The sequence below is a fragment of the Thermobia domestica genome, chromosome 7 (assembly GCF_964235325.1).
Source record: "Thermobia domestica chromosome 7, izTheDome1.hap1.1, whole genome shotgun sequence".
NCBI lineage: Eukaryota > Metazoa > Arthropoda > Insecta > Zygentoma > Lepismatidae > Thermobia > Thermobia domestica.
Genome location: NC_137460.1, coordinates 41752639 through 41766483, shown reverse-complemented (window position 1 = coordinate 41766483; position 13845 = coordinate 41752639).

Genomic DNA, 13845 nt, shown 5'->3' with positions numbered 1-13845 from the left:
ATTCTCCCCTCCATGGGCGCCCACAGAGGGGGCAATTGCCCCTCCCTAGATTTTCGAAAAAGGTTAACATTTATAGGCTCTTCTGGTGACAATAGTATACTTTTAAAATCAACATTCACTAAATGATTTAGAGCAGCGTTTCCCAACCTTTTTCAACTTGCAGCACACTACTATATATATAATTGCTATTATTATTTGTAAATATAAAATACCGTGGTATTTTAATGTGATTACTGATCTCCTTCTTACAGAGAAGAAAGCTCGATCACTGATTTTCCCCCGTGCTAAATCATTATACTTATTTTTCATTCTAATTTTAAAATAGAAAACAATAGCAATGAAGTATAGGACTAGGGTTTTTAAAAATCCACTTTCTCTTTCGAAAACTGTATCTAACCTCTAACTAAAAGGGAAGATCACTAAATAACGAACAAATAAACAAATCTCCTATACTTTTCAAACACAAATGTAGGTAATTTGTATGCATGTTTACTTTGTTGAATTTATTGAATGATATGTTAAAATTTCAAGTTACGAAATAGTCTGCAACAATAAAAAAGTAATAATGGTCATGACAATGATAAATACGTTTTTCAACATTAAAAATGTACAGAAAAGTAACACAGTATGAAACTTAAAATTGTAGATTTACTGTATAGTAGAGGTTCATAGTAATGTGAAATACAAATATACATTTTCCCCTATGTCTTGCAGTTTGGTTCGTATAGAATTAATAATTTGTTTCGATTTTCTCGCGGCACACCAGCGGCCCATTCGAGGCACACCAGTGTGTCGTGGCACACCGGTTGGGAAACGCTGATTTAGAGTAAAATTTAGTCAAACCCATCCCCAAGATTTTAATCTACTTCTCTCCCCCATGTAATGTTTCATATTTTTTCAGTAATAATTATATTCAGCCTGATGCTCCATGCAGTGCTAAGTATTTTGAATGATGGTATCCGTCAGTTGAGTTGAAAAGATAATTTCGCTCTTTGTTGTTTCTTTTGCTGACTTGGTGCTGATAACAATAAAGTTTTGTTTTGTTCGGTTTCATTCTAGCACTTGTGTGTGTGTGTGTGTGTCTCCCCACCGGAAAATATCCTGCGGGCGCCCATGCTCCCCTCCCACTTCCTCTTGTTTGCAACAGAGTTGCATTATGTAGATGCACAAAAGAATTAAAGTTCTTTACGCTGCTACCAGTCGGCAATCTCAGTTTTCTGCAGATTTGTGTAAGGTATTCATAAAGGCATATATACCTCTGTGGAAATTACAAAATGACTCCTTGAAGCGTTTCTTTACAAAGTACGCAGGTAAACAGATACTGAGTGAGTGAACACTGCGCAAAAATTATATAGTTGTTATTGGGGTGTTCTGGAAAGAATTAGGAAATAACTGAGAGGGAGAAAGAAAGTTACAGTTTCGATGGACTAAACGACCGATGGCGGGATACGGTTCCTAGCTAATGTTGTAATCGGTACAATGGAACATGATCTACAGCCCAAAATACAGGGTGGCCCAAAAGAAGGTCCCCTGCATTGATCAAGTACATTCTAGTTAATGGGTTTATTTGCTTCGGATGTGTCGAGCTTAAGATATAGGTAAAAATACATTAAGAACAAATAATACAGAAACTAAGTTTACCTGATGAATAACAATAAGAAATTATATAAAATACAGTGAACTGATCAGTACGGGACTGTATACCTACTGTGGGCTACCCTGTATTTCTTCTAGCGTGTGAGGAACTGCCACAAAAAACAAATAGTACAGCAATTGCTCAGTTGTTAACTTCCTCACTGAATTTACTTTGACCAGGTGGTGTTACCCTGTGTGTACCTATGTTATGAACTCCATTCTTGTACAAATCAAACGTAGATTACGAACTGCTATTTGTAGTGATAAAATGCCGTAAAATTATGGACTGCTGTGTGACTGAAGTGTGCAGTAAAACTTTGGACTGCTGTGTGTACTGATAAAGTGCTGTAAAAGTTTGGACCGCTGTGTGTACTGATAAAGTGTATAAAATTTGAACTGATACGTGTAGTGATGAAGTACTGTATAGAATGTATTTACTGAATGGACGTGAAATGCATGTCAAGCTTCCTTTTAATATATACAGTAAAAAGAAGTATAGTATTAACAAACAAGTATGGTTCGATATATTCTTCGAACATTAGGTATGACTTGAATTTATTTTTTAATAGTATTGAGTATTTATCTTCATTATTTCGAGTTACATTTTAGTGCCTATTTTTAAAATTTTAAGTGCCTATTTACCTACCTGTTTTCCAGGTTTTTAATGCTTAAACATCTGGTCTCTAATCATCATAAAATAAAATATGACCAATAATATGAAACATATTCCATTAACTTTCTTACTAAACTTTCACAGAAAAGTAATAGGCGAAGTCAGCAGGGGCCAGATATTTTTTCTAGGCCCAGGCCTTCAGATGGGTTAATCTGGTCCTGTTGGCAGATTACTTGCTGCAGCTGAGAAGCTTCATGCTCTACGATCTTCGGCTAACCTCTTCGTCTTCGGCATGGGATAAAACTTGCAAATTTTCATCTAACGTCCTGAGAACGGCAATATTTTTTAATTTTTTTCCCCCCATTTGGACAATTTTTGAGGATCATGCCACCCGTCTCCCCTTTGTATGTGCAAGTAGAAAGTTTTATTTATTTTTCTTTTCGCGCTTCTATCATAGAGCTGAGGACCTATGAATCCTGCAAGTTTTGTTCCAATCGCGTAGCTCCTTCAAGGCTAGAGCCAAGAGCCAAACCCTTACCGTCATTTTAATTAAATGAAATCCTAAGTGGTATTGGAGCTCAAAATGTAATGCTAAAAATATATATATTATTTAAGGGTTTTTACCATTATGCTTTCCTCCATTGAAATGCGTGTCATATGGAGGAAATACAGTTGAAGTACCGAAGCAATACCAGCATTTCAGCTATTTAATAGATACTGTACATAACTGCTGTATCTGTGGCGTAGTTCTTATGATGTAGTCCATAAAAACCACTTAATTGGAAACACTGTATAAGCTCACATTTTATGTAGATGAAGCAGAAGGAAAAAAAATAGATATCGCTATTTCTTCCTGCTACTAGTGCCATCTATTGAGTAGCTTTTTCACCCTCTTTTTCTTTCCTTCTCGGTGTAACGACTTTCCTTGTTAAAATAAAGTAAACGAGAGATTCTCTCCTATTAAAACGCACAACTATATTAACTAGATAATACGAGAGAAAGACGCAGTAGAAACACAGTAGAGAGATCGTTTAATAGCGAAAATGTTGTTACTAGTATAGTCAGCTGAAATTGAAAGTAATTCTATTGTGCGTAGCGTGGAATGGCTATAAAGGGAGCCCGACAACTCGTAATATAATCTTCCATGTTAGAGAATTGGAGAACAGCAATGGCGCCTAAGGAATCTTTAAGTAAATGAAGTGAAATTTGTACATAAGACGTTAAAATATAAGAAAAAAATGTGAGATGAATCACAAAATAGTGTTTCAAGCAGCGAGTGCGTGTTATATGTCAAATAAGAGCTTTTCGACTTTTAAAAATTGTTCATTATTTTGTAGTTTTCTGGTTTGTAAATGTAATTTTGTCGTTCTTGAATATAACTAGCTGAATGCCCGTTCTTCGCACGGAGAGAGTCACTATCTTCTTAGGGGTACTAATGGGGCCTGAATTTGGATTTAAACAGCATCGGAAATGTCTCTGTTCATCTTAACGACCCCGAAAACTATGGACTCGACACTAATATCGATCATTTTGGAGCATACTAAGAATATATGTTGCAAACCGGAAGTAATCCCTATTCCAATGTACAGTGGTGAGCTCAAACTGAGCGAAATCTCCGTTTCAGAGAAACAAGTGTGTTCTACGACTTTTGACTTACCCTGTATAATTGAACGCGATTTTCAGAACTGCTCTTTTGTGTTTTAATTTTGAGGGGGCATGATGGCTCAGTAATTCAGCATTCATTTCTGATGCTAAAGGTTTTTAGTTCTGTCCTAGGCCAAGTGACGTACCGGTATCTATCTCGTCACAAAAATTATGCCTCGTCTTGTTCCGTGGACAACACTAAATCAGTACCATGGGTGTTCTTGGGGTTCGCCCGTTTTTTTTTTTTTTTTTTTTCCACGTCCTTATTTCACCAAGTATTTCATAAGCATTCACTTTCATTAATCGTTGGCTTCTAGTCGTCAAAAAACATACCAGTGTGACGGTAAATTAAGGATTTCATTTGCATATAAATTCTCCAAGAAATTGATGAATTTTAGGATTTTAACGATTTCATTTCATTTTGGCGTTTCGTCTGGTTCAGCCAATCGTTTATAAGGATATGAGAACTTTACCAACGTGCTTTATAAACACTTAAGTTCTTGGTAAATCCTGGCCAGACTATACAAGAATGGTACATAATCGAATAAATGTTGGTGTATTTACCAAAGCAAATATTCACAGAGGTCCTATAGTTGAAAACTTATCTGCGCTATGTGTAAGTTTACCCTCGTATGGTGCACGTACTGAGTATATGGAATTCTTGGAAGTCAGCTGTAGTTTATTCTTTGATCAACATCAACAAAAAAAATATTCATAGGTCATTCTTTTGGTGTTGTGAAACTTCTTTTTCTTTTTACTAGATATACTTTTTTATTCGGGGTTTCCGCGGGTCACAACTGTGGAGAATTAATTCTTCTTTATTGCTTTCGACACCTTTTTTACTCGTTGCTATTAGGAGTTTTTATGTACTGTGGACACACGTCTGAGAACACGAATATTCGCTTTTCTGTGTGCAGATGTGAGTTTTCCCTTTGATGCCAAGCAAATTTGCAAGATTTTACACTGTTTGGTTTGTACGTAATTTTCCTCCTAGTATTTTAGTCATTATACTGTTTCTTACAATTATGTAACAAATATTACTACAAATATATATTTAATTTTTAATTATAATGAATACAGTTAGTGTAACGCGTGTGTTTAATTTGTTTTGTGAACAATGTTTATATGAGGAATGTTCAATTTTCACGTATTTCAATATAAGTTTACTAGATGGCACCAGTTTGTATCTTTTTTTAAATTAAATGAAATCTTTCAGTTTTATGCAGGCCCGTATCCAGGGAGTCTAGGGGGGCGGGCCCCTAAACTTTTTACGGTAGGCTTGCAAATGAACTATAATATGGTTGGATCGCCCCCTAACTTCAACCGGGCTCCCCTACATTTTTGGGCTGGCTACCGGCCTGGTTTTATGCAGGGGTGGATAACTTAACGTAACTGTAACGTAACGAAAATAGCTCTGTGTAACAAAATTATTGGTTATTTAATGTAGGTAGGTACAAGGTATACCACCAATTTTTGTTACGACACCGTAACGTTATTCGAGCATGTAACGTTATTGTACCGTAACTAATTGAAGGAACAAATCTGTTTCTGGTATGCTTTATAACTCCTCTGGGCAAATATCCAGCTTTCGTACCACCAGAATGAGATTCTTTCCTATGCGGGTATCTAATGGAACGAAAATGTGCGGAACAGAAGCTATTTCGTTACAAAGACTATTTGCCACATGAGTAACACAGTTGATCAGATAGGTTTGGTAAAGGTATTGTGTTCATCAGTTACAGATCTTATCAGATCTTTGGAGAGTTCCTTGGCCATGGTTTCAATTGTATTGTTCTTCAGAGGGTCACATTGAACTTCGTTCTTCAGGTGGTGAAGCAGAAAGAAATTTCACTTTCATATGTTGTTATTGCAAATCTAAAGCAGTAAGGAGAAAAAGGAACTTGATCGATTTCTGTGAATATCACAGGGAAAGTCAGTCACAAGGCAGGTGGAACCGTGGAAGGGGCAGCAGGGTCAGGGGGAAGCATAGAGTGAGCCAAAAGTGGCAAAGGGGAGGGAAAAATAGACAATGTCTTTCATTCTTCATCTTGCTTTGTTTTCATAGCGCTCTTCGCTGTCCACAAGAGTAGGATTATTTGATGTGAAACCTGCTCCATGAATGGGGGCGCAAGCCTGTGAAAATCATATTATTATTATTATTACTAAAACAAAACTTTACAGTTCTATACAACCCACAAAATAGCTAGAAAATTGTGTGATGCATGGCCACGGGGTATTTCAGCGGAGTTTGCTGATTCTTAATCCCGGCAGATCCCCAATTGGTTCACTATATTGAGTAAAGATATTATTATTATTATTATTATTATTATTATTATTATTATTATTATTTCTAACGAGCGTAGGCTAGTGGTTAGCGTTCTTCCTTCGCAAAAGGGAGATCCTAGGTGCAAAGCTTGTGGCTTGCTACCCTGACTAGTTACACCAGTTTTTTCGCGGTTCCACAAGGTGAATGTCGGGATGTTATCTTTAAGCATAAATCCTGCCTGATTTTCTTCTTTCCTTTTTCCACTATTGATGTTAAAATATTCTGTTGTAAATTGGCCTTAGAGACTGTATTTGAAATATTGTTACATAATTAAATGAATGTTTAGAGCACACCAGGCACGCGTCCAATTATTATTATTATTATTATTATTATTATTATTATTATTATTATTATTATTATTATTATTATTATTATTATTTTCTGGATCCAAAGATTTTTGGGGGGTCTTATACGTATATTGTAGTATTTAACCTGTGTTATTCAACATCTGAAAAGACTAAGTAATTGTCAATTAGTGCCTCCTATTTCTCAGAAAAAATGATAGTGCTAGAGATATAAAATACAATTTTTAGGCCATATCATTCATTTCGATATGAAACAAATATACTTGTGTTAAGAAAGTTCACAAACATTCGTCAACCTACGAAGTTTAGTGAGGGCGGGGAATCTGAATTCAGTAGACCCCACGTAGCTCCTGGTTTCAATTCTCAGTAGGAGCTAAAGTGTTACCCAGCATCTTGAGACAATGGGAAAACTTCCTAAGTTAAGACTACGGTAGACTAGCGGAATCTGGTTACGTGCTATGTGTCTTCCTTTCACTTGCAGCAATAATGCTATTGTTTAGAGTTAAAATTCATAAAGAATACTGCGGGGGGAAGGGGGAGTAAATTCAATCCCATGTTGCAAGTTTACACATGTACATGAAAAACAATATTTCAATTTAAACTATGTAAAATATTTTTATGACAAAAGTTGGTATATACTATATTTTCTTTATGACATCTTGTATATCCCTCAATTTTAGGTTAAAATCTGCCAAGAATAAAAGTTTAAGTTCACCTTTCTCCATAATTTTTTTTTAAAAATGTATGTATGGTCAACGATAATTTTCGTTAGAAAGTATTCGATTTTGGGGTAATTTGGCGTACTTTTATTTGAGGCTTCCCGATTTTTATTCCCTCTGCTCTGAGTTAAAAGCAATAAGATATAAATTAGTGGGTTTACCCTCCTAGCCCCCGTGCATTTCTTTTAGAGTTCAATGGTAAATTTTCTATAATTTATTCGATACAATATAATTTTTTTTTTTTTTTTTTTTTTTTTACTCTTTCCATAATCCCCAGTGCTTGGAATTAAAATCACTCAAGAATGAGCGGTGATTTCAACCCTCTTCCCCCTGAACTTAAAAAACATTTTTCTCGATAATTTCCGTTACAACTACAGCGAGAAAAAATGAGTGATACGTAAAATTGTATGTTACATTTGTATTATCCTGTAGTTTTTGGACTTAACGTACAGCAAACGTATAACTGAAAACGCGTGTTTTATAATACTTTCTGCATAAGTATTCCAATTCCATCTGTACGTACTTTCCGTATGAAACAATATAGGCTATCAGGATCTCACATGCAAATGGACGTATATAACATATAGTTGACGTAGGTAACATACATATATGTGTATTATAAGGAAGACTATTAGATATCCCACATCGTGCAACGACATGATGTAACATCTAAGGGCAGGGCCTATGTAGCATACGGATAACGTTTGTTCCCTACTGATTTCTGTAGTAAGCAAGTGGATTCCGTATATTTGTACAATATACCGCTGTCCGGAGAACGATTTTTTCTCAGTGTATGGGTAGTGGATCTGAAAAGGAAGGGGGCCGCGGTGGCTCAGTGGTAGAGCGTTCACCCCTGGTGCTTGGGGTCCCGGGTTCGATCCCAGCCCCCGCCAAGTGAACCTTGTAGTGCACAAACACCGCGTGTGGGGGATTTCTCGGGATGCTCCCGTTTCCTCCCACTTTCTTCATTCCACCATTTCATTCATTACTCATCATCATCGTCTCCTTTAGCCTAACCAGTATAATCGTGTGAGGTAAAACTGAAAAATTTCATTTCATTTCTTTTTCTTCTTCCTCTTTATTATTATTATTATTATTATTATTATTATTATTATTATTATTATTATTATTTGCTTGTTTGTTCGAAAGCAGTGTTCCCAGAGCTACACTGACATCCTTCCGGTGTAGCACTGAGGCTACAGGAGATGCAGACCAACAGTCTAAGGTAGGATCTAAACCATCATAATGCCTTCAACCTTTTCCACCAAAAATCGTCCCGGGACCACGTCCATCAAAGGAGCGGGCTCTAGGTTTTTAGACCAGCAGGAAGAGCATAGGCGTTACTAAAGAGAAACTACTCCCGACTAGCAACTGCTCATTACTCCAAAGAAGAAGAGCTATTATTATTATTATTATTATTATTATTATTATTATTATTATTATTAATAATAATAATAATAATAATAATAATAATAATAATAATAATAATAATAATGTACAGGTGTCATAAAGGTTAGTGGTAGCCCAAGCCATGAAACCAGTATACGGCACTGTTATATATTAGTTTCCCTAATTCATAATCCTTTGTTCAGACGCGCTACTCCGTTTGACTTAGTCAAGCTTAGACAGTACTGAATGAGCAGAGTGGTAAATAATTTGTGCTCTACTGGTAAATCATTTGTAAAACTAGTTTACGTATGACCTCGAGTTTGACTTATTTCATTTTTTAAAAGAAAATACACGTTAGGGCTACTCAACAAAGTAAAAAAAAAAAGTTCATAAAACAAAGTAGGTTTCTGTAGTGCAATATTTTTATTTTCACAATTAATATTGAAACCCCAAAAGGTAGTAGATTTCTACCACTTCCGATTTTAGTAGAGAGATTAGAATACAGACGAAATGTATATTTTTTGGACGCTTAACTGATTGCAAAAAACAGCTTCTTGTTATCTATTATAGATTTATTCTATAACTCTCAACGTTAAAACAAGAAGTTTCTGAATTTCGACCACTTCCGGTTTGAATAGAGGCCCAAGACAGAAGATGGCAGCTATTTTTAGAACGCTGAATATAATGCAGAAAACCGCTTCTTACTGTTACAATTCCTGTTCTATGGATATGACTATTGAAACCGAAAGTGGTTCATTCCTACGACTTCCCGTTTCAATTGAAGATCAATAGAGGACATGAAAGGTATTCTTGCAGTTGCGTAGCGAGAAACTCATCAAGGGGGCGTTCACACACAAGCATTTCATATATATATATATATATATATATATATATATATATATATATATATATATATATATATATATATATATATATATATACAGGCATGGGCGCCGATCCTGGGGGACCAAGGTGACCCGGCACCCCCCAAAGCACTGGGCCCCCTTATTGTAATTAAGAAGATATAATATTTGGAATAATTTGAATGCAATTTGTTTTAAAATCCTCATATATGCCTTCTGCATCTATATGAGGCCCCTCCCCCTCATTTTACAGAGAAATCGGCGCCCTTGTATACAGGCGCGGATCCGAGGGAAGGCTATAGGAGCTAGTCCCCCGCCGGATTTAGGGACTGCAAAGGTGCACTTCCCCCGTTTGTTGTAAATATACACTATCTAAAATGAGAAGCGAGCAGTGAAAATAGCAACACATTCCGAAACTTTTTGCCATCATGTTTCTGTTTGGGGCTTAAAAGAAAGCAGAGCTTTGCAAAAGCATGATTTTCTGAAGGTTGAAGGAAAAGAATTCACCAAGCAAAATAATATAACTTTTGTCAAGTAAGTAAGAAAACATAAGGCAAGAGGAGAGAAGGATATTTTTGTTCTGCATTCCACTTGCGTCCCTGTTTAAAATATTTCGGCCAGTAGTTACTGAAAAAGAAGATACAACGTACAAGACAAGTAGAGTCGAGACTGTCGGCGACCGAGCCCAGACATAATATATAATGATCTTTATTCTTTAAGCGATACTTGGAAACCAAATTTGATTTAAATCTGACCAATAGTTACCGAGAAATAAAGTACCACATACAAACAGAGCCGAACCGAGCCTGTCCTTTGCCGAGTCGGCCACCAAGTATAGAGATGTTTATTCTTTGGATAATGGGCTATCTCCACACCAAATTTCGATTATATTTGGCCAGTAGTTAAGGAGAAATAAAATAGAACATACAAGGCAAGCCGAGCCGAGCCTATCGCCGACCAAGCTCGGTCATCACATGTAGTGATCTTTATTCCTTAGATGATTGGGTACTTGTGCATCTAATTTGGTTTAAATTTAGCTGGTAGTTACCGAGGAATAAAGTACTACATACACACATACTTAATTACATCTGGAGTAAAACTACAAGCCCCCTTATGCTTACTAAGGAAACTAAAAAGAAAAGTTCTAACATTACAAATGGAACATACTTCATGTAAGCAGAATCCACTTTCAACATTACAACACTAATGGGGAGAGCTTGAGGCGGGTGAGCCCCCCTGACTACGCCACTGCACTTTTGAGACACTTGGGAGCTATTCGATTGGAGAATACTGCTTTCATCTATCTTTTACCGCTCTTGCTCTATGTAGACCAATATTTATTGAAACGAAAAATTATAGTTGAATGAACCACTTCCGGTTTTAGTAGAGAGTTAATAATAGAGATTAAATATGTTCTTACGAAACAGAAACCCGAATCTTAATACGTATTACGTTTTTCGATCTAAGATGATCAATGATCAAACCGGAAATGGTTTATTTAAACCACTTTCGGTTTGAGAAGACTATTTTAATAACAAACTCACTTCCTAATTCTTGACTCTTTGTATTTTTACCAAATTTGGTGATGATCCATGAAATACTTTATTTATTTATTTATTTATTTACTTTTTGTCACACACGGATACACGCGAATATGCTAAATATATAATAGAGTTTTGATAAACCAAACTCTAGTTATTCAAAAAAAAAAAAAAAACAACGAAAACTTGATTTTTGCCATCCCTGCACACAATTAATCCGTTCTAACCACAGAAACATAGTACTGTGTGCGTTTTTGTGATAAATATTATAAAATGAAAAGAAATCTATCCTTCCAGAAAACAAAAGAAATAGGCAAATATATAAGAAACATTTAGACTTTTTTTGGTTGTACATTTGTGAGTGGAAGAGATTAAAGCTACTGCTTCGAAGGAGAATCCATCCGTTGCAACCAACAAAAGATGTAGAAAAGCAATTGGAAAGACATTCCGTAATGAGGTTTCAAAGATCATTATCTTTGTTCTACGAAGTATTTTGTTGACACGTGAATCATACCAACTTACGCCGAAGAAGCACATTCAGATAGTTGCGTCGTAAAGTTGTGGGAAATCAGTAGGAAGTGGGAGTGGGAAGGGAGACTGCTCAAGGCATAAATGATTATGAAACTGGAGGGGTAGACACGGGTTTCACTTTTCAAATTATCATAGTACATCCCTCCTCAGCATTTGTTCTTCAAAGAATGTCATCCATAGTAATTCATGAGGTTTGCAAGTGGTCTTTTGACTCTTTACCTGCAGTAACTCAATACGGAAGAATGCATTACAATTAATCTAAGTAATTAGGTGCAAAATTGTGACAGCCATCTGAATTGTATTACTCTTTGGCAACAAAATTACCAGTTCCTAAATGCAGTATTTTCTAAGATATTTATGAATTAAATTTTACATGTTATCTTATGAAGATTCTGAAGCCTCTGATGATGAAGACATCCCCTTAAGCTGTAGGTCATGTCTGACAGTGGCGTAGTCAGGGAGGATCACCCGGCTCAAGCCCCCCCCCCCATTAGTATTGCGATGTTGAAAGTGGATTCCGCTTACATATAGTATGTTCTAATTGTGATCCTGGTGTTAGAACTTTTCTTTTTAGTTCCCGGCGTAAGCTGACCGGATGTTGTACTTTTACTCCAGATGTACTGTAATTATGTGTGTGTGTATGTACTACTTTATTCCTCGGTAACTATCAGCTAAATTTAAACCAAACTTGATGCGAAAATACCCAATCATCTAAGAAATAGAGATCACTACATGTGATGGCCGAGCTCGGCCGGCGATAGGCTCGGCTCGGCTTGCCTTATATGTTCTATTTTATTTCTCCGTAACTACTGGCTGAATATAATCGAAATATGGTGCGCAGATAGCCCATTGTCCAAAGAATAAAGATCGCTATATTTTACAAAGCGACAGAGCAAAGGACAGGTTCGCTTTTACAACAACAAAAGAACTACGAATATATTTTGTTTGACGGAAGGTGAAGGGGCTGAAATATAATTTTGAGTGTGAGAATGTGTTCATTTGGCCCTGTACATTGTCAGTTATTCGCTTCAAACGCCATATTTCTTACCTTTTCATGCCGGCATATGTAATGATTCTATATATTGATTTGCTATATATTACAGGCACGCCACGAAACCTCAAGTCTGAATCCAGCAACAAGATCATATAGTTTTTTTTTTTTTTTTCAAGATATAATTTATGCAAATGTCTATCGCCAAATTGAAATATTCAGTCATCATTGTCGATCTGGCGATCGAAAATTCCAACCTGGCGACCAATTTGGTACATGGTTTTGTTTTATATTACTTAAGCACCAGACAAGAGTTGGAAAAATAGTTTTATTTTTTTTAAAAAAAAGAACAAAACATGTGTTTAAACATAAAAAAAGATGTTCAAAACGTTTTAAACATGATTTAAAACACAGACGAAAAAAACACATGTTTTAAACATTTTTAACAGTTTAAAACACGATTTTTAACATGTTTCAAAATCATGTAATAACTTACTTCTTAGGACTTTTTGCTCTTTACTAGCAACCGACCTTTTCATTTATTTTATCCTGATTTATAACACTGTGCTGGGTACAGAATATTTCAGTATAGATTAGTAATTCTCAACTTATTTCATATTCCAACTCCTTTTTATTACACCCTCTTGCCAGTGATTCTCATAAGTACTTTCTTGGTTGTAATTAGCTTTTTAGGTAGATTTTAAAATCTACCTACTGTGGAGATTTCACACAATCTATCAATATGCATGGTGAAACAAAAGTCCTCACCACTCTTGTGCGTTAAGAACGGGTTGAGGGAGAATGATGAAACTTTTAAGTGGTCTGACACATCAGATAGTGCTATCAAACATCATGGCTGGCATCTTTGATTGGAATTTAAAATTTCAAATACAAATGGAGTCATGTTACGTGTTTTAAGGCTAGAACTTTACCAGAAATACGCTTGTGCGGTTACTTTAGGCTTAAAACAAGTTTTTCGGAGTTACTGCTTCTGAAAATTTCCTAATTATGCTCTTAGGGGCTAAGATCGCGTTTCATGGAGGCGGGTGTGAATTTTAATTGCAAAAATTTGATTACTATTTCAGAACACTCATGCTAATAAAATTATCTTAAAATAATAAATTTTCGAAAAGTAATGATAGTTTGAAGCACACTTCATGTTGTGCTAACTTTAGAATATTTTCTGCAAGCCTATGTAATTGGTTGTTTTTTAAGTCAATAATTAATTGAAGAAAAGTAATATATGAGGCGTTCAGAGCACTATGGATCCAAGTCCATTTTCAATAAG